At 57.1% G+C, this 27530-nt stretch overlaps 1 protein-coding gene across 8 annotated transcripts in view; it reads right to left on the bottom strand.

Annotated features, from left to right (window-relative positions):
- GDPD5 (glycerophosphodiester phosphodiesterase domain containing 5) overlaps positions 1-25732 on the bottom strand; it is an 85968-nt gene extending 60236 nt beyond the window's left edge. For 2 of the 8 annotated variants that reach the window (XM_014855855.3, XM_044752328.2), the window contains exon 1: positions 24901-25727. The gene's annotated coding sequence lies outside the window, so the exon portion shown is untranslated. Of the gene's footprint in view, positions 1-24900 lie in introns of all 8 variants that reach the window. The other 6 variants (XM_014855856.3, XM_070490681.1, XM_070490683.1 and 3 more) reach the window with 5 other exon arrangements.
- Between the last annotated feature and the right edge of the window lie 1798 nt (positions 25733-27530).

Genomic DNA, 27530 nt, shown 5'->3' with positions numbered 1-27530 from the left:
GTTCTCCACCCCCTCCCCTCAGCTCCCACCAAACATCCCTTAAGTCTCCCTCTGCTCGAACTCCTCTTGCAGGAAGCCTTCCTTGACTCTCCCAGCAGACTCAGGCATGCCGTTCCTGTTTTCAGGGGCCCAGTGCAGCCCTCAGCTCAGCAGCCATGCTGGGGTCCAGCTGCGCATCTCACTGCTCAGAAGTGCAGGCTCCAGAAGGGAAGGGCCAGGTCTGATCTGACCCAGCCCGAGCTCAGTGCATGGGGGCCCCAGAGAGTTTTCCCAAATCTGGGAACTTCTCTTTCTGCTGAATTTGCCCTAGGGGTGAGGTCTGGATCTCCCCCCACCCACAAGTTCCCAGGGCAAGGGCTGTTTCTGCTATGCCCTTCTTAGGGCTTACAACACATGAGCACTTAGTTGCCGTTTAGAGACATTCTAACCCGTCTGCCATTTACAAGGAGATATGGACACAGGGCCTGCAAATGCATATGCGCAGACATACAAAAATACAGACAGACCCAGCAAACACACATGGGCACACGGTCCAAGATCACAGAGGTACACGCAGATCTGCAGACAGGCCCATGGGGACAGAGCATCCTGGAAGCAGCATGGACTTGGGCCACTGCTCCCTCGGGGCACGAGCCTCCCTGGGCGTCATGGGCTCCAGGAGTCAAGGTCAGCTTGGCCAGGGCTCAGGGCCAACTCTCATGTCTACAGCGCAGGCCCTCAGGGAATGCCAGGCCCTGGAGGGCCCTTGCCTGCCTCAGCCATTCCTTCTCTCTCAGTTGCTACAAATCCTTCCTCCAGGAAGCCCTCCCTCATCACACCCTCCCTCTCAGTGCTGGGGGAGAAGGCTGCACGCAGAGGGGATCCTGCCTGGACCCCACCGCAATCTTTCCTGTCGGTCCCTTCTCACATGCGAGGGAGGGCTCCATCAGCCCAGTCACAGCTCAGAGCCTTAAGGATCAAGATCCTCCCCTGCCCTGGCCCTAGGCCTGCCCTGCCGCCAAATCATGGCTCAAATGTCCCTTCCAGTAATCCTTGGCGGTTCCCTTTCCCAGATGCAGCATCAGCAGCAGCGATAAGAACTTGGCCCTGGTGAGTTCATCTCACGCTCAGGACAATGCAGGGCTTGGTGTTCTCACACTCCTTCTGCAGAGGAGAAAATCAGGCTCAGAGAGACCAGGTGACTTTCCCAGGGCCACACAGCTGCTAAGCCCTTCTTTCCTTCCCTTAAAATCATGTTCCCAGCCACGAGCTCCCTCAGGAGGAACAGGGGCTTCAGAGGGTGGGTGGAGGGTCCGGCAGAGAGGAGCTCTGCACCTGAAGAGTACCAGTCTACCACGCCCCCAGTTGGCGGAGGCAGCCCTGACAGCTACTGCACCTGGCTGCAGCCACGTGAAGGGCCCTGGCTCGCTCCTTTACTGACTCGCCGTGGGATTTGGAACAAGTCACTGGGCCTCAGTTTCCCCATCTATGATGTGAGGGGGGCTGGGTGCACAACCCTGTTCCATTTGGACCCTATGAGGCTATAATCAGAGTGGGGAGCGGTTTTGCACAGGGAGACCATGAGGGGTGCTGGGGCCGCAGACCGGCTAGAGGCAGTGGAGGAGGCCACTGGGTGTTCTCCGGCCCTGCCAGCTGCCCCAGGGTTGGCTGCCAGGCTCCTCTAGACCCCTCTGCCATGGCAGGCACCTCCCTCTCCCCGCTTCTACCTTCCCCTGCAGTAGAGCCAATCTGAGCAGAGAAAAGTCTCAGGTACCCACTACACAGGGAGGGGAGGGAAGCGGGCCAGGGTGGGTATGCACATCACATGCAAAACTGATGCAAATGCACCAGCAAACGCCTGGGTGTGAGCCCCATCATCCCAGACCTGGACCTCGCCCCAGACCCCGCAAGTCCTGCTGATTCCACCTCAGAAATGGCTCCCCATCAGGGCACACCAGCCCCTCCCTAATATCTCTGCCTGAGAAACAGCTGAGGACTCCCTGGGACCTACAGGAGCAAACAAACCCCATACGCAAAGCTTTTCTCACCTGGCCTCAATTCACCTTCCTGGCCTCCCCCTCCTCCCCTCAGGGTGGGTCCCAGAAGTCCTGCCCCAGGGCTGCACTCTCCAGCTCTATACCTTTACAGAGCTGGTTCCCTCTGCATGGGATGCCTGCCCACTTGCCCTTGCTTGGTGAACTCCTATAGATCCCTCTGTACCCAAATGAGAAATGCTGCTGTTCAGTGAATTGGCTTCTGTAGTGAGAGTCAGGTCCCAAAGTCAGCACAGCGGGAGTAAAGTGCATATGGTCAAAACCACCCTTGACTATATATAGCTGCCACTTATATATAATGCCTAGGCACTGTTCTAGACAGTTGCCATGTTCTGACTCATCTAACCCTCCCAACTGTGGCAGACTGTACCTCAAAGACATCTGCAGCAGTATCTTTCATCCCACGTGCTGTTCTTACAATGTAACTCTGATCCTCTTCCACGGAAAGGTAGGGTCTATGTTACCCCCACTGGAATCTGGGAGGACTTGGGACTAATGGCTGAAGTGACACTGCCAAGACTTCCAAGGCCAGGTCATCAAATGTGATGCAGCTTCTGCCTCGGCTGGAACACCCCTGCTGGAGCACTGGGCCACCACGTAGACAATCTGACTGCTCTGAGGCTTCAGTGGTGGGGGAGCCCGCCGAGCCCACAGAAAGGCACAAAGCCCTGAGACTACAGGAGGCCCGGCCAGCCTCCAGCGGCTCCAGCTCCTCGCCCTTCTAGCACCACCTGACAGTGACCACAGGCTGAAAGATCCTGAACCAGAACCACTCAGCCAAGCCTATCTTAAATTCCTGACCTATAGAAACCAAAACAATAAAGTCACTTATATAAAGTCACTTAGTTTCAGGGTGATTTGTTATGTAATAATAGTAACTGGAACATCATTATCCCCCCTTTAGAGAAGAGGAAACTCAGGCACAGAGAGGTTAAGCAACTTGTCCAGGGTCACAGGGCTAGTAACTGGCACAGCCGGGATTTGAACCCAAGCAGTTTAGCCCCAGAATCCATACTATTCACTGTGCAATGCTAACTGCCTCTAAGGTCTCATTGGTCTCCAGGCCCTCAGCAGGCCGTAGGGAGCGATTGCTGAATAAATGACTGAGGGAAGGAATAAGCAAATGAAGAGCTGAATGAGAGTGAGTGAAAGCAGAGAGTGAGCCCGGGTGCCGGGCAAGGACCTCAGGCAAGCCTGCACCTGCAAACGAGCCTGACACGGGCCCCTGGTTGCTGGGGCGGCTCCACTGTCCACAGCCCCGGGAGGAGAAGGTGATCAGAGAGCCTGGCAGATGCTGCCTGCCTCTGCCCTGCACAGGGATTCTTCTGAGATGCTCCTCTCCCTGCTCCTGCCTCCTCCAGCCCCGCATGCTGCAGGGTTGTACCCAGGCCCCTGGAAAGCCAGTCCCTTCTAAAGACAAGCCCTGTGGATCCTGGGGACTGCAGCAGGAAGGTCCCCAGGCTGGAGACCTGGGTTTAATCCTGGCCATTGACTGACTGTGTGAACTTGGGCCAATCCCCGCCCCTCTCTGGGCCCAGGTGCTCTCCAGCTCCACTGTTCTGAGACTCACCAGATGCTGAGCTGGCCTCGTGGACAGGGTGGAGGTGAGCTTGGGTATGTGGGTCCCATAATCCTCAGTCCTATAAACCCCAAAAGGGATCTGTCCCTAGAAGGATGTGGATAATGAGAATGAATCCCACCTCCTACTCACTGGGAGCTTGCTATGTGCCAGGCATTTTTATTTTTATTTTTCAGGAAGACTGGCCCCAAGCTAACATCCGTGCCCATCTTCCTCTACTTTATATGTGGGACGCCTGCCACAGCGTGGCTCAATAACTGGTGTGTAGGTCCGTGCCCGGGATCCGAACTGGTGAACCCCGGGCCACTGAATCAGAGTGTGCGAACTTAACCACTACACCACCGGGCCCAGCCCCAGTGCACCAGGCGTTTTTACACGAACAATTTCTAATCCCTGCAGCAACCCCATTGGGCACAGAAGCAAGTGACAAAGGACTCAGACTTGGAGCTTAAGTGATGCTGCAAGCCAGGATCCAACCCAGGCCCATTCAAAACCCCACTTTCTTTACAAGAGCAGATATAAAGCAACTCAAGTATCCATGGACAAACAAATGGATAAATAAAATGTGGTCTACACATACAATGGAGTATTACTCAACCTTAAAAAAAGAAGGAAATCTTGCCACCTGCTACAACATGGATGAACCCGGAGGACATGGTGCTAAATGAAATAAGCCAGTCACAGAAAGACAAAGACTGCGTGATTTCACATATGTAAGATATCTAAAGTAGTCGAATTCACAGAAACAGAAAGTCGAAGGGTGGTTGCCAGGAGCTGGGGCGGGGAGGTGGGGGGATGGGAAGTTGTTGTTCAAAGGGTATAGAATTTCGGTTTTGCAAGATGAAAAAGTTCTGGAATCTGTTGTGCAACATAGTTATACAGTTAATATACAGTTACGTGAATATAGTTAAAACTACTGAACTGTACACTTAAAAATGATTAAGATGGCAAATCTAGGTTGTATGTTTTTTACCACAGTGAAAAACAATTCCGATGCCTGGGGTAGAGAGGGGGATTGGGGGGATAGTGAGGGAAGTCCAGGAAGGCTTCACAGAAGAGGGGGCATCTGAGTGGGGCAGGATTTGGGCGAGTATAGATGAGTCTGGAGCACTAGAGAGTGGCTCCAGCCTTGGCCCTGCCTGCCTGCCTCCCTCCCTCCTGGGACCCAGCTGACTCCACGCCCCCACCCACCCGGGCCCTGCAGGTCTTCACACAAAAGCAGTGCCCGGAGGGAGGCAGAAGGAAGGAAGGAAGAAGGGATTTCTTGACCACCTACTAGGTGCCCCCAGGCCTACTTACTGTGTGACCTCCGGCCAGTCCCTGTCCTTCCGGGGCTCAGTCTTCCCATCTGTATAAACAGAGGGTGACCCAGGATTCCTTCCAGATCTCACACTGGGAATAATCTCTGAGGGGCAGGGGAGGTGGCAGGATCAGGGACCTGCAGAGAAGGGGACCAGGACACTCCCTAGTGAAAAGACCAGGGACCTGGAGCTGCGGTCTCGTGGTCCTGCCCCAGGCAGCCTCTGCCCACCTGCCAGACGGGGGATCTGAGACCCAAGGGGGCTTGGCTTCCTGACACTCAACACACAGGTGCCTGTACCTGGGATCGTAACTCCTCCCAGCCCAGGACTGTTTCTCCGTCTCCAGGCTGCCAAAAGGGGACAGACTCTACCCAAGGCAAAGCATGATCTGTCATACTGAGCGAGAAAGTCCTTTATACCCAGAGCTCTCCCCAAGAATTCTGACTCTCACCTCTCCCCTAACTCAGCATCCTCTGCCCCCCAGAAGGAACGTGGTGAGACAGTCCTTGTCCCAGTCCCAGCTCTGCCAAGTACTAGCTGGGCCTCAGCATCCTCGTCTGCATGGTAGGGATAAGGACACCTCCACACAGCGCCCTAGTGAGGATTAGATGAGGCAAGGGCACAGAATGTTGAGCCCAGGGTCTGGCATACAGTAGGCACTCAATAAATGACCACCATCATCAGCTCTCCCCTTGAAGACAAAGCCATTTGCATTGATCTGTTTGTTCCTCTCACTTGTTTGTTTGAACTATTCCCAGAGATTTCCCCCAGGAACACTGGCTGATGCTCCCCAGCCAGCCCCAGGGCGGAGCAGGGAGGGGAAGGTGAGCCCAAGTTGATGGAACAAGTAAAATCAACACCGCCTGGAAACAAGAGGAAGCCGAGGCTGCCCCATCACCTTCCACCCGCCTCTCCCTCCAACCAGGAGGACCCACAGCAGCCCCAGATCCTGCTTAATAAGCTCCCTGGGGCCTGGCTGGGAGGCCTGATATGATTAGGCTGCTACTTAAATCGCACAAAGCCTTCTATTCTTAGCTGAGCGCGGGCCAGGTTCCTCCCCAGATGCCCATCAGCACAACCAGCCCCACAAGGATGGGGTGGGTGGCCTTGTGACCTGACCAAAGCATGAGGCCCAGATGAAGGGGCTGCAGAGTGAGCCCCCCGACACTGGAGTGCCACAGGGTCTGCAGAGGGGCTGTGTGGGCTGAATGGAGGTCTGGATCAGATGACCCCCTAAGGTCACTTCCAAGTCCAGTCTGGTTCCCAAAGCCTTGATTTCATAGACCAAGATTCTAAGGTTCCATGATCCAATGCTTCCAAGATTTGGGAATAGAAAGATTCCATGGTTCTAGAGGATCAAGGTTCCAAGATGCCGACAAGGACCCAAGGCTGGGGTCTAGTGTGTGTCCCTCCCCTTCCCTGAAGGGGCAGAGGATGGCCAGCTCCATCCTGACCCTGGGGTCCCTGGTACGAGTGGTAGGACTCACCCCTGAGGTCAGCAACACTCCCCCGGGCCCAGATCTCCTGGGGACAAGAGCTCCTAGGGAACTTGTGGGCGCTGCAGGAAAAACAGGGAACGGAATGGGCACAGGCCGAGGCTGCCCTGAGGCCCACCAACACTAGCCACTGCTGGTCAGGGTGCCCACAGTCAGTGTCTGGTCTGTGCCAGCAGGGCCAGCATATCCCTGTCAGACAGGCTTGGAGAGGCTGGCGACCTGCCCAAGGTCATGGCTGGGACAAGGAGAAGCCGGGGTGAGAAGCCCAGGCCTGGCTGGCTTCAGGGATCATCCCTTGCCTCACACTGCTTTGCTTTAGGTCACAGCTTCCTGGGACCACCTCTCCCAATGTCCCCTCTGAGATGGAAAACTGAGGCCCAGAGAGAGAAAGGTCAGGTGCTCAAGGTGACCGGGGATTGGTGGCAGAGCCAGGCAGAACTGTTCCCAGGCTGGGGGGCACTGACTGCCCCCAGCCCCTGGCTAGGTCCCTCCATTGATCCTTCTTTGAATTCCTCCTTTCTGCCCATCTGGAACCATAGTTCCTGGGGCAGGGCTGCCTCCCGCTCCCTCGGTCCCCGCACAGTAGCTGCTCCACAGGGTCACCAGAGGAATGAGCCGAGAGTCAGGGGATGGGGCAGTGGGTCACAGCCTCACACCCAAGGCTGGCCAGCTGAGCACACACGTGATCTAAACAAGGCTGGCCCTGACTCGAGTTGGGGCGTTCACAGGGGCACCCGTCAGGAGTAATGAACCAGCTGCCCTGTTAGGGAAAGCAAATGAGGCTCCACTTGGCTGTCCATCACAGCCTGCTGGTCACCAGAACGGAGAACCCAGCCTCGCCTTCCTGAGCCACTGGGCTGCACCCCGGGCCACCCTCCCCCAGACCCCCTCAAGTGCCCACTATGTATCAGTTGTGATTCCTTCTTTCCAGGAGAGTTTTGCAGACAATGGCTCATCTGAATCTCAGGCCCTGAGAGTTGGGTATCCATGACCTCCTTTCACAGGGACAGAGAGACTGGGGACTCAGCCTAGGCCACTGGCAGATGTGCAGTCAGGCCTCACACCCAGGGCTGCCTGGTCTTGCCTGGTCCTGGAGGGAAGTGCCCCAAACCCAGGTGACTCAGAGGCTCCTCTGCTGGGTGACAGGTGTGAGACCATGTCTGGGCTGCACTGACCATCTCAAGCAGCTGAACGGAAATTGTGTCTTTCCTGCTTAGAGAGGATCAAGTACCTACCTAAAATCCCATTTTCTTTGCTCTGGGCTGGAACAAGATCCTCTCTGCAAATTGGTGGCCTACCATGTGCCTGGCAACCTACTGGGCGTCCCACCTGCTGGTTTGATTTCACCTCACACTAGCTTTGTGAAGTTGGCCTTTTTATTAGCATTTTACAGATGAGGCCAAGTGACAAATCCCAGGTTGCACAGGCCTGGGGTAGAGCCGGGACAGGAAGCCAAGTGTGTCAGGCCTTTTTAAGACAGGGGAGAATGGATGTTTATATTTACCAGCTCTTTTTTCAATAAACTGCTTATGTTTATGTTCCTGCTCTACTATATCCTCCTTCCCCCACCCTGCCCCCACGCCAGCCTAAGCAGAGGGAGCATCTGTGATGCCTCTGGGTGCCAGCTGAGCCCAGCTGTCTGCCCCGACCCCAGCCCTGTCCGGGCCAGGATGCCATCTGGGTGCCACTCAGGAACAAGGGCATTGAGAGGGACCCTCAGAACTCTGCAGGAAGGGATGCTGGCCATAGCACAGCCCTGTCTCCGTACCCCCGATCCTGGGCAGGGTGGCTTTGACCAAGCACTCTGTGTGACAGGCTGTGGGACCGCCAGAGCAGATGCCCCAGGCCCTGCTGAAATAGAGCACATCCACACCAGAGATCTGAGTTTCCCAGACTGACACCTCCTGGCACCAGCTGGAAAGTGGAGGGGCTGGAGGGGTGACTGTCTTGTTCTGCCCAGTATCCCTAATCCCCACAGCTTCCCAGGGACACAGGGTGGAGTCCCCTGTAGGTGGGCAGGCCCTGTTGGGCGCAGCCTGGGAGCCGGACTGATAAGCTGGGGAGGGGGAGCTCCTGACATGTGCTTCCCACCCTTGCCAGAGGCCAGGCCCCAACACTCTGCAGGCCTCCGGGATGCGGCTGGGGAGCAGGCAGCGTCTGGTCCCAGGTCCCAGCAGACAGAACGGGCCCAGCCTGCGTGTGCAACCTGTACATAATTCATGGGCTCCTACAGCTTCGGCCTGGATAAAGTGTACCCAGAGGAGAAGCCTGCCCTGAGAATGGGGAGCGGCCACCAGGGAGCACTTCCTGGAAGAGGTGAGTGGGCCAGAGGCCTGGGGGATTATGGAAACTGGACAAATAAACGTTATTAACAACAAGAACGGATTACACGTCTGTGGGGTAAGTCAGTTTACTATACGCTTTCACAAACTTGACCTCATTGAATCTTCACAAAGGTCCATGGTGGGAGTAACTACTGTTCCCATTTTACAGATGAGGATATTGAGGCCCAGAGGTTTAGTAACTTTAGACACCAGCGTACTTCTCCTGAGCTCAGTAGCCAGCTGCTGAGGGAAGAGAGAACAAGGAGCGAACTCCATCAGCAGAGCCAGCCCCGCCTCCGCCCCAGTGGATGGGCTGCCCCCCACCCAGGGAGCCTCTTTCCCTGCATGTCTGCCAAGAACTCCTGAGAGCCCTTTTGAGCTAGAAGGGACGTGCCAGGTGACCTTGCCTGACCATCAGCATGAGCAACTCGAGGTCCAGGGAGGGGAAGGACTTGTCCAAGGTCTCGCGGCGGAAGAGTCTGGTCAGTCCACAAACCTCCGGGGCACCAGCCAGGTGCTGGGATACTGGGATGAATGTGTTATGGTCTGGCCCTCAAGGTCTCCCAGTCAGGTGGGCACCCACTCAGCTGGTGTCGGGATCCTGGTGACTGCCCCAGCCAGCTCCTCCAGCCCCATCCCCAACGACACCCCCTCCTCTCTTTCTTCCCTCTGTCCCCCTCACCCCAGGCTCCTTAGAGGGAACCCACCTGTTGCCACCCCTACACCTTTGCTGCGGTTGTTGCACTTCCCAGAACGCCCTCTCCAGCTGGCCAGAGCCTGCCCACCCCCATAGTAACCTCTGATCATCCTCAGAGCCTCCTCAAGTTCCCCCGCCCCCAGACCAGGCTCCCTCCCCTGGGCTTCCCCACACTCCCGACCTCCCCCTCCCGTATGGCATCTGCACTCTGCCCAGGTGACTGTTGCTAGACAGGCTCATTCACACCCCTCAGGATGGGGGACTCAGGCTCTCCTGAATTGACTAAATGTGTCACACACCCACCCACCACGAAGACCCAGAACAATTTACAAATCACTTCTTCCTTTTAAGGCTTGTACTTGCCTTTCTTTAAAAACCCTTAGTGGGCACGGGAAATGAAATGGAAGCTTCTTAGTGAGACACGTCTTGGCATTTCCAAAAGCTGGCTCAGCGCCTGGCACACAGTCCATGTCTGAGATGCTTCGCTGGGTAGATGAAAGAAGAAAAACATCTCCACCTTCCACTTCCCCTGATGCCTGAAACGCCACCATTATTACCAATTCTTTCCTCGGGCTAAAAAAAACACTCCCTGTGATCCTCTCTCAAGAGGAAAACAGCCCAGGGCAAGAAACAAGCTCTAGCTAAAGGCTTTCACGTGCAAAACGCGAAAGTGAGGGTTTGCCAACCAGCTCTTCCCAAAGTGCTTTCTCCAGACTCAGCCCCAGACCCTGCTCAGTGACAAAGGACTTGCATGTTGAAACAAGCCTGTAAAGGCTGGCTGCACCCGTGCCACCTGTGGGGGATCCTTTATTCACATCAACACACTAAAGGTCCTGAGAAGTCCTGTTCTGACTTACGAGACCCAGCATTTCCTGATTTTGTAGGCCCAGGCCTCCAGGGACCCGTTACCATCGCAGGGAACCAGGGCTCCGCAGAGCACATTTTGGGAAGTGTGAATGAGGGCTCAGGCCCACTGCAGGATGAGGTACGTGGTGCGCTTGCGGCTGGCCCCCAGCCAAGGCCACACTTCCTGGTGCTGACTATTTTACCCAAGGCTGACCTAAGCCACCAACAACAATAATTTATGACAGAAGCAAAAACTGCACGGGCATCATACAGCCTGCAAATGGAGCACAGAAGAGGGAACAGGCAACGGGCCCGGCTGGAGACCTGAGTTCCAAGCGCAATTCTGTGCTCGCTGCTGGCCACTGGGCAGGGGACCGCATCCTGCTGAGCTTTACTTTTGTCGTCTGCAAAACCGGGATAACGCTGTTCTCAGGGCTTATGTGAAGCTGCAGTGGGTAACGCAAGCAGAGACGGGTTAGCACTGTACTCCTGTACCGGCATCTGCCATGGAGATCCTCATTCCCCCGCGTGCCCTGCCAGGAAGGTGTGGTCACATCTCGAATGATCACACGCCACTGCAGAAATCCTCAATCAGGATGGATGGATGGATGGAAGGAAGCCCCAGCAAGGCCCAGGGTCAAGAATGGCTAGTTGAATGGATATGAATGAACTGATTCTAACAAGCTCAGCTGCCCCATTTCTCAGTCCCCAACAAGTAGAAGCAAATTAGGAAGGACACACACACACACGCATGCACATGCACACACAGAAGCAAAAGGGGAGAAGAAGGGCAGGGCTGCTGGAGGGAGGTCTGCGGGCAGCAGAAAGGTCAGGAAGAGAGGAGCCTGAAACCCGCAAAGGCAGAAGCCCGTGCTGGTGCACCAGTGCAGGGCACCGGGCCGGCCAGCGGTCTCCACACCCAGCGAGGCGGGGCCCGCCCCGCAGAGGTCATTCCTGTGGGCCCTGTGCTTGGAGGAAGGGATCAACCCTTTTCACCCAGGTTTCCAACCCAACCTAAGAAAGGGCTGTTTTCAAATGGGACAGGAGCAGAAGGAAGCGTCAGGAACACAGACCTTAGTGGCCTGGAAACACACATTTTATACTAACTCATCAAGACAGTCACACATAGGACAAACATTTAACGTGCTCACTGTGTGCCAGGCAGGTGCTGTTAGGCACTGCAGGGGCGGGGTACACAGGCCTCATCAGACAGCGTCCCACATTGAGGACTGTGGATAAAGGAAGTATCAGGTCTCTTGAGGACAGAGAGGGAAGTGTTAGAGAAAAAAGCCACCGAGAGGATGTCCAGAGGACCAAGCCAATCACCACACAACCTCAGGCAAGTCACCTTCCCTCGCTGAGCCTCCATCTTCCCGTCCAGAAAGTGGGCCGGATGATACAAACCACGAAAACTACTGCATGGCAGCAGGCACTGGCCCAGGGGTCCAGACCCCGTCTTGCCGAATGTGCGCAGCCAGCCAGCCAGGCGCCACTTCCTTGCTGGGGGAACGAGGGGCCCTTTCGCAGAGGGGGTACACTGACACTCAGCTGGTACTCGAGTGCTGGGGAGAACGAGGTGGGGGGACCGGAATAGAAAGCCAGTCTCCTGATTCCAGAGCTCGCCCTGTCCTGCCCTCCAGAGTGAGCCACACATGACCGCAGTGAGGACCCGGTGACATCACAGATACCACAGCGCTCTGTAAAGGTAAACTACAATGCGTCCAAAGCCAACAAGACATGTCCCGATTCCTCCACGAAACCAAACAGTGAAGTCCACAGGGGCACTGAGAACCGGCCGCAGCCCCGAACTCCTGGGTCCCCGACCCCTCCACCCACTGCGTTCCTTGGCCAACTTCCTCCCAGGGAAAGGGACGCAGCAGTCCCAGGAGCACCCCCCCCCCCCCAAGCCCATGGGGCCCTTCCCACACCACAAACCACCTGGCTCTCCTGTGCTCCACCCCTAGTCCCGTGCTGAGGACCTAGAGGGCCAGGCCCCGCCCGGGTGCCATGTGGCTGTGCGGAATCCAGGGCTCCAGGTCCCTCGCCACGCCCCGCTGACAGGCTGTGGATCCTGAGGCCAGTGCTTCATCTCTCTGAGCTTCAGGTTCCCACCCACAGGACGAGGGATTATAGCAGCCCTCCCGTGGGAAAGGATCTACTCCAAGGAGAGACTCAAAACGTCATGACCTTTGGATGGATGAGTTCAGCTGAGGGGGTAAGAGGAGATCCAGGCTCTCAAAATCCCTGCTCTGAGGAGGAAGGCGCTACCCCACCCACCAGGAATCCCCCAGCTGACCTTGAACTCACGGCCTACCCTTGGGAGCCCTGGTCTGAGAGATGAGAGTCAGCTCCTTCCACCACCAGCCACCGGCAGCACCCTACTCTGCTGACTTCCCAGGGTGCCTGGGGCCCAGGTGGGGAGGCGTAGGAAAAGAATCTTCAGGCAGAATCATCTATATCGTCACTGGAGACATCTGGGCCTAGCGCACAGCCATCTTCCAGGCCTACTGTGACCCAGAGAGGTTGCTAACTGGCTGGAAGCCACACAGCAAGACAGGGGTCAAGTGGGTGCCAGAATCTGGGCCTTCTAAGCCCAGGCTCAGGCTTTCTCCACTGCCTCAGAATCGTCCCTTTTGGAGCATGGATCAAGCACAGTGTGAACAGTCATGATGACGCACCCGCCCGCATTCCACGCTGGTCAGGAGGCGCAGGCCATTGACAGCTGGGCCCCCAAGCCGCAAGGTGAAAGCCAGCACCCAGTTGCTCCATTGGCTGCCTTGCTCACTGCAGGTACTGACGGGGCACACTTGTGTAGAGGAGGGGCTCAGTCTGCCTCTGCAGAGCCCTCAACAAGACAAAGGAGGGTCCAGTTGCAGCAGAATGGATTTAAGTCAGACAGAGGAAGGAACCTCCTGAGGCAGCATTAAAAATGGACAGCATGCAGAGAAAGGGAGCGGGATGAGGGTGGTCATGAAGGAGTCTCCTCTCAGATACAAGATGCTATCTCATCCACCACGTCATTTTAGCTTCAAAACAGACCTGGAAGGTAGGTGTCACCACCTTCATGTTATAGGTGAATGACTGAGGCTCAGAGAAGTTAAGTGACTTGCCCAATGTCTTTAAAGCTTTGCTCAAAGAGGTAGCACTGAGCTTCAAAGTCAGGACTGACTCAGAAGCCGGGGTACCTCCCTTCTCAGGAAGGCCTGTGAGGAGCAGGCACTACCACGCCCCCAGGGGCATCTCCAGGCTCCTCCTCAGCCGCCAATGGGCAAGTGCTGGAGATGCCACAAGCACTCCCATCAGGGAGGAGAGGAGGTGCTCTGTGGTGGCCGGCTATAAGGAAAGGGCACTGCAAGGGCCGGCCTAGTTGTGCAGCGGTTAAGTTTGCATGTTCTGCTTCTCGGCAGCCCAGGGTTCGCTAGTTCAGATCCCGGGTGCAGACATGGCACCGCTTGTCAAGCCATGCTGTGGTAGGCGTCCTACATATAAAGTAGAGGAAGATGGGCACGGATGTTAGCTCAGGGCCAGTCTTCCTCAGCAAAAAAAGGAGGATTGGCAGCAGTTAGCTCAGGCTAATGTTCCTCAAAAAAAAAAGGAAAGGGCACTGCATTCTAGGCCTGCCCAGCTGCCCCCAAGCCACCATGCCCTGGGGGCCTCACAGGTGCCTTCCAGGCAATGTACCCCAACACACCTTCCGTCTGACCGTACCTCTGGCTCCCTGCCTGGCAGGAACCCCATGCTCTCCCCACATCCCACACCCAGGCACTCCAGCACAGGCCCTGTAGCGTTGGCCAGTACCCCTGCACAGCCTATCCCAGGCCTGCCCGGCCCCACACTCCCCTTACCCGGTCTTCACAGGCTCCAGGGGGCCACCTGGGCTTAGGGAAGCAGGGCCCCTTCTGCAGGTCAGAGGCTGATGGGGGCCCAGAGCTACCTCCTGGAGCCACCGACGGCTGTCAGCTCTAACGAGAGCCGGTCAGGTGGCTGCACCAGGGCTATCTCTGGGCTGGGGCCACTGCTTGGTGCACCTGAGCTCACCTGACACCAGCCTACCTGTGACCTTTGCCCCACTCCGGAGATAAGCTTGTCCCTAGCAAGGCCCCTGGAAGCCACCTGTAGCCTGATTTGGGGGAGGAGGCATGGACCCAGGCAGGTCCCTTGGATCCCTGATTTCTCTGCAGCCACAGGGTCAAGGGGCAGCCTGGCTCCTCAGCCACACTCAGCACTGCACATCACTGCCCAGCCCTGGAAGGGCTTGCCCCCATTCCACAGATGGGGAGACAGGCTCAGAGAAGCCAAGCCACTTGCCCACAAAGAACCAACAAGAAACTGGGCCAGTATTGAAACCCGCGTCTGCCTGATCCCAGAATCCGAATGTTCTCCCTACATGTCCCTCCACCTGTGAGGCCCCGCTGCGCTGTGCTCTGCTCGCTGCACGCCCACGCCTGCTGCAGCCCCAGGGCCACGCCTCCTCACCTGATGCTTACCCTCCCCGCTTCTGAGGACACCTTTCCCCTCCAGGGTGGACCAGCTGAGGTCCTAGCCCACCTTCTAGACTCATTTCAAATGCCCCTTCTCCACGGAGGCTCCTTGATTCCTCTCATCCTCCTCTGGGCTCCTGTTCTCACTGGTCCCTGCTCACCGCCGCCCCGCAAGGAGCAGAACTGGACTGCGCCCTGTCCACCCCAGCCTCGAGGGCTCCTCCAGGGCGGGGACAACCCGAGTCCTCTTCCTCCAGCTCCCGGCGCCTTCTCCAGGGCCAAAACTTGGGGACATCTAGTCAACTGCTTTCCTTCACAGAGGGGGAAACTGAGGCTTGATGGAATGAGAAGCCAATTCTCAGAAGAGAGGGCTGGGGGGAGGGGGTGGATAGCTGACAGGTGAACGTCCACAATGTGGCCAGGCTGTGGGAGACTGTTATCGCCTCGTCAGCGGGGCAGAGTCTAGACTGAGGGCGGTGACATTGCCTGTCCTCTCACTAATGGTCGGGCCACGCCGTATTATTTGGGATGATGATGGTAAAGGCTGTCATTTACTGGGCACTTCCTGCCCACCAGGCACCGTCCTGAGCACTACACAATGATTCTGTCTTCACAACAACCCTCTCAGGGACACTCTGTTACCCCATTTCAAAGACGCAGAACCACAGCACAGAGAGATTAAGAGGCACGCTGTTGAGTCCCCCAGCCATGCTAAGGTGGAGTCAGGATTTCAGGAGAAAGGCTGGCTTCAGAGCCTGTGTTCCAACCACGGCTCCACACTGCCTGACAAAGAGGGACAGAGGCACATCGAAGGTTGCTCAGGTGATCAGGCTGGAGAAAACGCAGAGCCAGGTCCTCTGAGGAGAAGTGGGGTGGAGCTGGACAAAGTGGTGGGCATGGTGGGCAGGGGCCTGGGTACCAATCTCAAAGGGGTGCTAAGGCACCTCTGGTGAGGCAGAGATGGACAGACGGGCACCCCTGGAACACCTCCGACTGAGTGGCAGCTGGGAAGCTTTGGTTCGTCTTTGGGGTGGGGGCTGAGACCCCGTTCCTAAGGGGTATCCTCAAGTAACAACAAAGGATACTTAAACTGCATCCCAAGGAGGGTGAGTCCAGTGGACTCCACAGCTTTCAACCGATGGGGTGAGGAACGCTGTCCATGTGCCTCTCCAGGCCCCCTCTCCACCCTGCGTGGGGCCTGGGAGGCTGATCTCACTGGGCTGCATTGGGCTCCGTGCTGCTGGCTTCTGGGGAGGTTCACCCAGTGGGAAGCCCCAGCGGAGACGGAGGAAGGACTCCCAGGTCTCCTGGGTTGACTACACAGGCCACAGCCCATCCATATAGCTGACCACTTTCTCCCCTTGCAACTTCAGCCCCGGGCGGTCACTGTTCCCAGGGGCTGCCAGCCCCGATCTGCACTCTGCTTTGTTGGGGTACCACACCCCTATTGTCTGGGCAGTCCACCCGGGCCAATACACCCTCTCTGGCTGGGCCAGAGCAGAGGAGACCGAGCACTGCCACCAGTGACCTCCTTTTTTCAGTCTTCCCCTGAGCAGCCCTCAGAGACTCCCCAAAGCCTTGGAACAAATGATTACAGAAGAGCAGTTTGCCTTCTTTCGTTACTAAGTATGCTGGCCTCCATGTCTCAGCCTGGGCTGGCCCGGCACACAGAGGAGGCCGGGGCAGAGGACAACCCCGGACAGTTTCCGAGTGCTCAGGATATGGTCGGTATTGAGCTCCACACACCCAGCTCTTTATGTGCTTCTCAGAACAACCTAAGGAAGCATATCCCACTTACGCATCTTTCAGAAGACTGGTGCTCGAAGAGCTGAAATGGCTCCCCAGGGCTGTATTGCCTGTAAGTGACAAAGCCAGGACTCAAATGCAAGTTTTTCTGCCTCCAAACCCCATCCTGACAGCTACCTTGAAATAATTTTATTGCACTGGCTTCCAGTAGAAGCAAGTGATTTAAGTGGGGTCAATCGTTGGTGAGGGCCAGATGGAGGCCTCCAATGCCTCCCCAGGACACTCCCCTAAATGAAAAAAACACCGCTGACATTCTTCAGTCCTCCCAGGTGGGACGGGGCCCCGAGCAGGCGGTGCAGTTGGGTGTCCCGGTTGGAAAAACAAGCAGATTCAGACAAGGCTTCATTGTTAAGGAGAGCCTGATGCTGTGGTCATCCAAACAAAACCAAGCAAAACAAAATGCTTGCCGCCTCGTCTTATCTGTGAGACAAGGGGGACAGGGAAGGGCCCCAAGACTGGGTGTTGATCCCTCCCCCACCAGCCCCCATCTCAGAGACCCAGCCTCAGGTGGCTGGGGCAGCAGGAAAAGCACTATGGGGGAGTCCAGGGTCTGAGTGCAGCCTGGCTCTGCCACTCTGTTGACTGCTGACGTGGCAGGCACTGGCTGATGCTTTCCGTGCATGGCCTCGTTTGGTCTCTACAGCCCCTTCAGAGAGATTATTCTTATTCCTATTTTCAGGTGAAGATGCCAAGGCTCAGAGAAGACACACAAGCAGGGAGCAGAGGAGTGCTGGAATCCAGATTTATCGGATTGCAAAGTCTTTCCACTGCCCGGTTTCTCCAGGCAGGGTGGTCCCAGGCACAGCAGGAGCACAGAGGGAGCAGCCTGGAAGCAATGACTCCTTGTCACAGGGATGTGCAGGTTTCGTCCTGGGGTTGCTGGCAGGGGCACGCTGCAGGGGACGGCCAGGTAGTCCTGGATCTTGGCCACACATTGACATCACCTAGGGAGCTTTAAAAACTACTGATGCCTGGTTCAGCCCCAGCTTGTGGGGTGGGGCCCAGGCAGGACTTTTAAGCCTCCTAAATGGTTCTAATGTGTGCAGCAAAGTTTGAGAGCCATGGGCCCAGACGCCCACTAACGTCTCGCCCACCTTGCAAGCTCCCCACCCTCCATCTCTGGAGGGAGAGAAGGGCTTTGTTACTCTGACCCCATTTTACAAGAGGGGTAAAAAATGGGCAAAATATAAGGGACGAGGTCATGTCCTCAAGGCCCCACAGCCAGCCACCAGTGCAGGCAGCGGAAGGAACCATGACTTCAGGGTGCCTGTGCGGTGAACTCCTTTAAGACACTTGGGGGGTCCTGGCTCCCTTGTCAGCGGAAGAAAACTTTCCCTTTGAGCCTCCTGGGTGGGAGGGTAGGAGGAATTCTTCATGGTATTTTTCTTCTAGAGTCCATTCATTCAAAAGCTAACAGCTGCAGGATTAACGCTGGAAGACCACCTCTCCAGTGGGTGTGCCTTGGGAGCAAGAAGATAAAAGAACTCCTAGCGAGGCCTGTTTATTCTTCTCGCAGGAGATTTGGTCCCAGCCCTGGGGAGAGCTGGGATTCTCAGACCTCGGCCCATACTTCCTCCCCACCTGCCTTCTCGCCTTCCTTGTGCCTTCAAAGCAGAATGTCATAGAAGGCAAGACAGAGAGGGGCGGTGGGAAGAGGGAGGTGTGTGGAGTCCAGCAGACCCGGGGTCTGCCCAAGCTCTACCCCTGGCCAGCTACCCTGGGACAGGAGCCACTCCCTTCTGAACTCATTCCTGGTGCTGACCTCACAGCAGTGTGCTGGCGCGTGTGCATGTACACATGTGTGCATGTGTGTTAAATGACACCTTCAAACTCAGCTCTGGGAACACCACCTCCTGGAAGCCTTTCCTGACTTCCTCCCCACCCAGCACTGGACAACACCAACCCCTGGCCTTCTCTGCTACATTCTGTCACATTCCGTCTCATCATTGCTTCTGCATCCTCCCCTCCCTAGGAGGCCAGCCCGTTCATTCACTGATGGCACAGGGCAGCTGCCCTTTGCTTGGGATTCATTCCATACTCCATTCCCGACCACCTGTCCTCTTTCAGACGCTCTGCTAGGCGCTGGAGACACAGCTAATAACAGCTAACCTGCACTGAGGGCTTATTACGTGCTGGGCATTTTTCTGAGCACTTTACATGTACAATTCATTTAATCCTCACTACAACCTTGTGAAGCAGGTGCTATAATTGTCCCCATTTTACAGATGGGGAAACTGAGGCCCAGAGAGGTTCAATCACTTGCCCAAGTCACACGGCTACTGAGCGTGTGCACATGGCTGGGACCTGAGCATCACCCTATACCACCATCCACAGACCAGGAGGGGACCAGCCCCCGCCACAGGAGCTCACTGTCCACAATCTGGAAGTTTTGTATCATTTTTTTTTTTTTTTTGAGGAACATCAGTCCTGAGCTAACTGCTGCCAATCCTCCTCTTTTTGCTGAGGAAGACTGGCCCTGAGCTAACATCCGTGCCCATCTTCCTCCACTTTATACATGGGATGCCTACCACAGCATGGCGTGTCAAGCAGTGCCATGTCCACACCTGGGATCCGAACCGGCAAAGCCCAGGCCACTGAAGTGGAACGTGCGTGCTTAACCGCTGCGCCACCAGGCTGGCCCCTGAAAGTTTTGTATCTACGTGCCTACCTGTTGAATGTGTTGCCCCCACAGACCAAAATCTCTAATCCTGTTACGTTCTGAAGGCGTGTGTGAGAGGGAGACCAACGCTGCTTCTCTTTCAGGAAGGACACTCTCTGCCCCACATCAGCTCCCTGGAACCCCGACGGCTCCTCCCAACTGGGCCATTCCTGCTGCCACGGCCTGAGAAGAACCGGCCCCTGGACACCCCAGTCCTGCTCCCTGCCCTGAGCTTAACTGGGGGCCTCCACGGCCAACAGCTGCCTGCTCACCAGGAAGGCAGTGGGACTCGCAGCTCCACAAGTCCCCTCTGACACACAGCGCCCCCCAGGCAGCAAAGTGTCCTCCCCTGGGGAGCCCTCCCTGCCACCAGGCACACCCTCCCTCCTGGCAGCACGGGCTTAACTAATCAATCAGCTTCCTACTGAGCCACTTGGTCATGAGGCTGCCAAGGGGACGGGCAAGTGGACTCAGGCTGAAGAAGCACCCGCCTGCGTGCCAGGCCTGGCCAGGCACCTCACTCCTGTCATCTCACTTAACCTCCTCAACTGTTATTGTCAGCCCTATTTTACAGGGAAGGAAACAGAGGTACAAAGGTTGAGCGACATGCCCAAGGGGCTGCTCGCACTGTCTCCCCTGCCGGGGGTGGCTGCCACCTTGTGCCAGGCACTCTGTAAGAAGCGGAGGACTGGGGTGAAGAGAATCTAGTTCTGACGGGCTGGCAAGGGAAGCAGAGCCATGGAACCCGACTCCACAGACCACAGTGAGGGAGCAAGGGCTGTGGATCTGCACAGGAGGAAGGCGGCAATCCACCTGCTTGGGGGAGTCTGGGAGCTCCTAGCCGGAGGCACCTCAGGCCTGGCTAGGCTCCCTGCTGCTCCCCTCCCACCACCACCACAGCGGGAGGAAGGGCAAGCCACGGCTGACAGAGCTCTGCTGCTGGGGGTGCTTGCCACCGCCCTGGAGGCTGCAAAGGGAGGAGAAGCGGCTGCCCTGCCAGCTGCCCTGCCAATGACCCCACTGTGGCGGAGCCAGTCTGCCTCCAGCCCTGCCAACCTGGCCTGGCCCAGCCGGCTCCCAATCATAGGGTCTTCTCTGCCCAGCTAATGACCAGGCTGCCAGCAGCCCAGGCCACCACCCTCCTTCGGGGGAGGCAGCAGCTAACTACAGAGCCTGCTGGCCCAGACAGCAGCCAGGCCAAAAATCACAACCGCCCGCCACACCACATCCTCTGGCCCTGACGCTGTGGTCTCCTCCACCTTCCAGGGTCACGAAGGACACTGCAGAAAGCGGGAGCTCGAACACCATCCCACTCACCATAGACACGGGAAAACAGGACCACAGAGAGGGGCTGATTCACCCCGAGCCACACAGCCAGCCAGCGCAGGGCCCAGGGCCTTAGATGCCTGGCCAAGGGGTCCTTCCTGGGTCCCATGCTCCTCAGCACTGCCCTTCCTCAGCCTTGAGAAGAAGGCTCATTTCCAGGCTTTTTACATGCGAAGGATGCTCTCGAGGTACTCGGGAGGAGCTGAAGAGACAGGACATCTTCTAAAAGCTGTCGAGCTGTCTGTTCAGTCGCAGATAGGAGCACAGGCTTGACTCCTCACTCCCCATTGTCTAGCTGTGTGACCTTGAGCAAGACAATGCACTTCTCTGAGCCCCAGTTTCTGGAGAATAACAGTAGTTATCACCCAGAGTTGTGAATGAGAGTGTCTATAAAGCACTTAGCATAATAAGAACACAAAGCTTTAGCTACTGTTAATATCACATCATGATATTTTCTTTTTAAGATTTTTTAATTTTTCCTTTCTCTCCCCAAAGCCCCCTGGTACACAGTTGTGTATTTTTTTTAGTTGTAGGTCTAGTTGTGGCATGTGGGCTGCCGCCATAGTGTGGCTTGATGAGCGGTGCCATGTCTGCGCCCAGGATCCGAACCAACAAAACCCTGGAGCGCTGAAGCGGAGCACACAAACTTAACCACTCAGCTACAGGGCCGGCCCCACATCATGATATTATTAATGACTATGTGGATGTACTCTACAAACTGTAAAATATGATATAATGGTAGGTATTATTTATTACTATTATTGTGAAGTGTTAAGATTCAGAGGGGGTGTGATCAGAGGGTTGGGTAATCCAGGAACATTTCTAGGTGAATTTATAACCTGAGTTGGGCCTCAACAGATGGAGAGGTGAGCAGAGAAGAGGCAGGGATGGCGGTTCTGACAGCAGGAACCCCACAAGCAAAGGCGCAGCGACGGGGCCACAAATGGTGTGTTCAGGAGACCGTGACGAGCCATGAGCCAGGCATCCAGGCAGTGGCTACGGTGGGCAAGGCCTTGAACGCACAACAAAGGGGGCTGGTCTTCATCCTACAGGCAGCAAGGAGCCACAGAGGGTTCTGAATGGGGACTCCATGATGCTTTCTGAAATGTGAATTCTGTCTGACACTCAAGGCCCTCTACCATCTGGTCACTCACTCCTCTTCTCCACACCACTCACTGACCCCATAAACCCCAGCATCACCACCCCAGAGTCTCCCCACCTCTCTGCTTACTACACTGTCCCGCCTCCTCCAAGGTTAGCCCACCATGGTTCATGTTCACAGTGAAGCAGCCTTTCTCTAGGTACCTATCATATCATGTACTTTACATATGTGACCTCAGGGTCACCCATAACTACCCTGTTTTACAGAGGAGCAAACAGAGGCCTGGCAGGGTCAGGTGTCTTGCCCACTGTCTCAGGGTAAGTATGTGGCATAACTAGTTTTCCACCTTGAACCGATGTCAGGAGCCCCACTCTCTACAGCTAGGTGCCTCCAGCTCCAGCCCAGTCACCCTCCTTGATGAAGCCTTCCAAGGCACTCCAGTCCTCAAGGGCCCCTTGCTGCTACCCCTCACCACTCACTTGGAATCAGAGGTCCATGGCTTGATCCTAGCTATCTAGCTTGGTTTCCATTGTGTCCTGTGGGTCCACCTTGCCCCCAAAGAGGAGAGAGCCAGGGCTGATCATAGACCACTTTCATCTTGTCCTGCCCTCCCTCCTCCCCATACCCAAGACTTAAAAGCACTGACTGGAACCACTCGCTTCCTCTGGCAGGGTTCAGAAGCTCAGTGGAGCCCAGAGCAATTTCCCTGAGCCCGCCTCATAGGGCGAGGGGAGTCATAAATTATTCACTGCACCTCTGTGCCTAGGGAGGCCAGACAATGGGCCAGAGGGAATGCACACCAGCTCCCCCCCAACCAGAGGAAGCCAACAGTCCTGGGGTAGGGGGTCAGAATCCAGAGCCTCTTGCCCAGGGTCCCCAAGCAGATTCTAGAGGGCTGTGGGACCAGAGAGGAGGCACAGGGGAGCCCGACCCATACAGGAGCCCCAGCTGAGCACACCTAGGACTATAAGCATGCAACAGTACTCCGCATTTTCATCTAAGGCAAGTCTGAGAATTTTCCAAGATTTCCTGGTCCAAATTCAAGCTTGTTTTCCTTATAGGAAAGGAAAGAGATATTTGGCCAAGCACTGTATATTTATATCTCATTAATCCTCACAACAACCTTGTAAAGGAGGAATCCTAATTTACAGAGAAGCTGGGGCTCTGAGGAGTGAAAGCGATTTATTTGCCCAGTACCATCTGGCCAGTGGGAGGCAGAGCAGATTCACGCCCGCCCGCTCTGTCTGACTTACTGCTGTCTGTGCGTTCATTTTAGCCTGCCGCTTAGCTCACCCAATTGTGAGCTAGTCAGTCCACTCCTTTTCCACCAGGGTAACTCCCAGGGCACCTGGTAGGCAGTCAGCACTCAGTTTCTGCAGCTAACCCGAAGGGCCTGGGCAAGTGGTTCCACCTCCCTGAGCCTCAGTTTGCCACACAAGGTGCCATTAGTATCAAGCCCAGTCTTGGCAAACACAAAAAACTCTTTAGCACTTGACACTTCACTGGATGTGATGGCCTCATTATCTGAGCAGGTAACACACAGCCTGCCTTGGCCCCATTTTACATGTGAGGCTTGGAGCCATCGATGCACCCGAGAGGTCCCAGGTGGCTCCCCAACTCTATTCTACCTCACTCCAGGTTCTTTCCACCATACCATGACATGAGATCACAGGTGTGAAATGATCTCATCGGAGAGGAGCTTTGTTTAGATCATGGAGTATTAGGAGAATTTGAAATCCCACAGATGGGGGAGAACCCCAAGCCCCTCAGTCACCTTCCCTTCCAGTTGTCCCAACCCCTCCCCGCCTAGGGACTGAGCTTCCAGCCTTCAGCTGAACTCTCCAGCCTCCTCCACCTCCCCGGGGCTTTCCAAAGTGGTTTCCTATTGACTCCAGGAAGCTAGGCACAGCACGGGTTAACTAGTCCCAGCCAACCACAGGGCTCAGACCAAGGCCATGTCCACCACAACCCCCCGCCCCCACGCCCCCCAGAACAAGAGCCCAGAGTTCATGCCAAACACTCTTTCACGACACCCCTCTCCCTGCACAGCCCCAGGGGGCAGCAGAAGGAGGCCCTGCCTAGGAATCCAGACACCTGGGACTATGCCCCCGCCCTGGCAGCCCCAGCCTTGAGACTTCGAGCAAGCCCCTCCCCTCCTGGACCAGAGGTGTCTTGCAAGTTCCTGGGTCCAGGAGAGGCTGAGTCCAGGAGAGCCTCTGAGCCAAAGGTGATGGCCGCCCGCATGTCTCAGACCCCAGTGCTAACCACACAGACTCTCACTAGAGCCTCACAGGTGGTCATCTTGACCTCACATCAGATGTGAGGAAAACCCCAGTCATCCACCCAGAAGATGCTAACTGGGGTGGGAGAGGGGATACCTTGAAGGGTGTTTCAGAAGGTTTTCTGTGTGCTTCTGGCTCAGCCTCACCCCTCCTCCCCCACGGCCCCCAAGCCTCAGTGTCCCTGTTAGTAATCTGAAGGATGTGAGCTGGCTGAGTGCTGAGGGACCCCATCTCCTGCAGTTCTGATGGGCTCTGACTTGGGAACGTCTACACGGAGTTTCCCCATCAGATAAGCGGTGACTCAGGACCTCCAGGGTGTCTTAGAGACTCTGGAGTGTGGCACGCAGGTGCCAGGTGCCACTGCTCTCCGGTCCTGGGCCCATGGAGAGAACAGCTGGGGAAATAGGAAGCTTCCCACCTCTGCTCTCAACTCTGGGTCACCTTTCCTGGGAGGTGACATGGCCACGGAGTGGGAGAAGGAGGCCAGGAGAAGCCACCTCCCCAGCCTCAGATCAGCTTTTGAATGCTCCAGCGGCCCCACATTGACCAGTTCCCCACCACCCCCTCCTGCCAGGCAGCTATCCACTTCCTTTCTTTTTCTCTTCATTCTCTGCTTCTTTCCCTCTCCACCCTAACCTTCTTCCCCAGTCTCATCCTCAGAGTGAAAAGAGTAGGGTCAATCAACCCCGTGGAGCCTCAGTTTCCCTATCTGTAAGCGCCCATAACGATACACAACACCTTTTATCTCACGGAATAGTAGCGAGCCTTAAATGAGGGACCATTTGCGCAAGGGTGGGGCGCGGCCCCACACACAATGGGCGCTCAATAAGTGCTGATGTCTTCCCTTCCCCGCGCCCCCTCCCAGCCAGTTCCGGCCTCAGTTGGCGCCCCGCACGCACCAGCAGCCGGCCCGGCGCCGCGTGGGGTGGGTCCAGGCCGCCCCTGCCCGGCATCCGCGCCGCCCTCACCTGCAGCTCTCGGTCTCGCCAGCCGCCGGGGCAGAGGGGCCACCTGTGTTCTCCGCGGAGCGAGCGCCCAGCCCCTCGCCTGGGGCGGCAGGAAGGTGGCCGCTTCGGCTCGCCGCACCAGCCCAGACCGGTTCAGTCCGACTGTCCAGCCCGCCGGGGACCCCTCGCGGGGCGCTGGACCCGGACCGGGGCTTCCTGGGCGCTCGCACGGTCCCAAGTCCGAAGCACGGGGTCGGAGGCAGCGGAAGGCTCGGGTCTCGGGAACCGGAGGCTGGGGACGCGCCGGCTCCTCCGCACTCAGTCGGGAGGCTGGGGGCGCCCTAAGTTAACCCCTGGCGGAGGGCTGGGCGCTCCGACGCACACTACCGAGAGGCTGGGAACGAGCCCGCAGCCATGGCCCCGTGGGGCCCAGGAGCGTCCCGCGCCGGTGCACGGTTCAGGCTCGGGGCTTGCGGCGTCCCGGCCACGACGCCCCGGACCGCGGGGCGGGGAGCGTCCCGACGCGGAGCCGGCCTGGGGCAGGCTGGGCAGGCGGGGCGCGGGCGAGGAGGCGCGGAGCCGCGGCGGCCGGCGCCCGACGTGAAGTCTTCCCGGGTCCGGACTCTGCTCGCTCTGCAAAACTGGGCGGCCCTCGGCGCGCCGGCTGACTCCGGCGCTCGCGACCGCGGCTCCACTTCCTCCTCTTCTCCCCGCTCGCTCGCCGCCCGCTCAGCCCCGCGCCGCAGCCGCGGCCGCCGCCGCTGTCATCCCCGCCGCCCACCCCCACAGGAGCCGCAGCCCGAGCCGAGCCGAGCCGAGCCGAGGCAGCGCCGCCCAGCGCCCGAGCGCCTGCCAGCGCGGCCCCGCCCGAGCGGGGCGGAGTCAGCCCGAGGCCCCGCCCCCGCCCGGGCCGCAGGCGAGGGGTGGGGCCTGCCCAGGTCCCCGCCCCCGGCCCCCGCCGTCGGGCAGCGGGAGCCAATCGGAGAGCGGGAATAGGGCGGGGCCCGGCGGGACGGGTACTCCACCTCGGAGGGGCGGGGCCGGCAGCGCAGAGCTGCGGAGAGCGAGGACAATGGAGGGGTGGGGGCTTTTAAAGAGCGGCGCGGGGCCGGGTTACCCGGGGACCCCGAGGGAGGGAGAGGTGAGGAGGACTGGTTTGTCGGGGGCGAGGGGGTGTCATGGGGTAGGAACAGGGGTCTGGGTAGGGAAGGCAGCAGGGTGGAGGTGAGTTATCGGGGTGGCGGAGCCTTCAGGAGTGGTGGGGCACCGCCCTCGCAGTGCGCCCCCCACTCCCCAGCTTCTAGAGCTCAGCACGAGATGAGCGTTGGTTGCTGTCAGATATTCAGATTTCAGGACGCGGTGAAAATAAGTTTTTGAAAATAAAGAGCGGATTTTCTTCGACATTTCCCCTGTTCCAGCGCCCATTGCGGGGAGGTGCGTCGTTGTCACTTTTACAAATACGAAGTCGGGAGCAGAAGTATGTGAGGACAGCGCACACACACCTCGAGTCGTGAGGTCCCTCCCTTAGGCTCCCGTCCCCCCTCCCCCAGCGCCTGGGGGCGGGGAGCTGTGCCAGATTTATCTCGAGTCCCCAGCACCCCGCACAGGGCAGGGCACAGAGCAGGCGGCGGAGGGTTCTGATGTATGAATGAACCGAGTGTTGAATGTGCTGCAGGGGTCATGTGAAAGCCACTAATTGGCCTGGGGGGTGAAGGAATGGAGGCCACACAGTACAGCTTTTCTGTGAACCTCACACCAACCTTATGCAGGCAATAAGTACCCCATTTCACCAAAGCACAGAGAGGCCAGGTGATGTCCCAAGACCATGTGGCTGTTACAGGATTCTATTCACTCATCACTGTAGCATCCTAGGGCAAACCTGTGTGGCTTTGAACAGATGTGACCTCTCTGAGCCTCTGGTTCCTTATCAGTAAAAGGGAGATAAAGATGCTGCTACTTGGCAGGGACTGGGCAAGTGCAGGGCTTAGAGGGTGGAGGGAAGGGTATTCCTGGCAGAGGAAACAGCATGTGCAATGTCATGGAGTCTGAAAGAACACTTCTGAAGACCCCTGGCCTATTCTGGGGCGATTAGGAGAGTCTTCCCTGAGGCTGAGTGACAGGCAGCCTCAGGCTAGAAGTAGGGGTTAGCTAGGTTAGGGGGGGACCTCGGGGAGTGGACGGTGCTCTGGGCAGAGAGGCCAGCTTGGGCAAAGCCCTGGAGGCGAGGGAGAGCGTTGTTTTGTTGAAGAACCCAGATAAGTTTGGGGTGGCTGGAGTTCCCAGGGAAAGGACAGCGGAACCAGTGGGAAGAGAAGAGTGTGGAGAGGCAGGCGGGTCCAGACAGGAGGGAGTCCAGACTTTAAGGGCTGAGAACTCTGTTGGGGTCTTGCTCATGATCTTGAACTCAGCAGGGTTATGCTGAGGCCCCAGCCTTGAAGACTCAGAGTCTGGACTCACGGGTTGTCAGAGGGGCGCCCTGGGAGGTTTCGAAGCCAAGCATCGGTATGGGAAAGACGGAGCTTTGTAGGGAACTGGATAGCATGAAAACATTTAAAGCCCACAAGAGGCAAATGGTGTGGGGCGTTCACAGTGAAGGGTTGGAGGCCTGGACCCAGAGGCTCTGCTTCATCCCCTCCTTAGAGTGCACCAGC

Source organism: Equus asinus, chromosome 20 (assembly GCF_041296235.1).
Source record: "Equus asinus isolate D_3611 breed Donkey chromosome 20, EquAss-T2T_v2, whole genome shotgun sequence".
NCBI lineage: Eukaryota > Metazoa > Chordata > Mammalia > Perissodactyla > Equidae > Equus > Equus asinus.
This window is presented reverse-complemented; position numbering and strand designations above follow the sequence as displayed.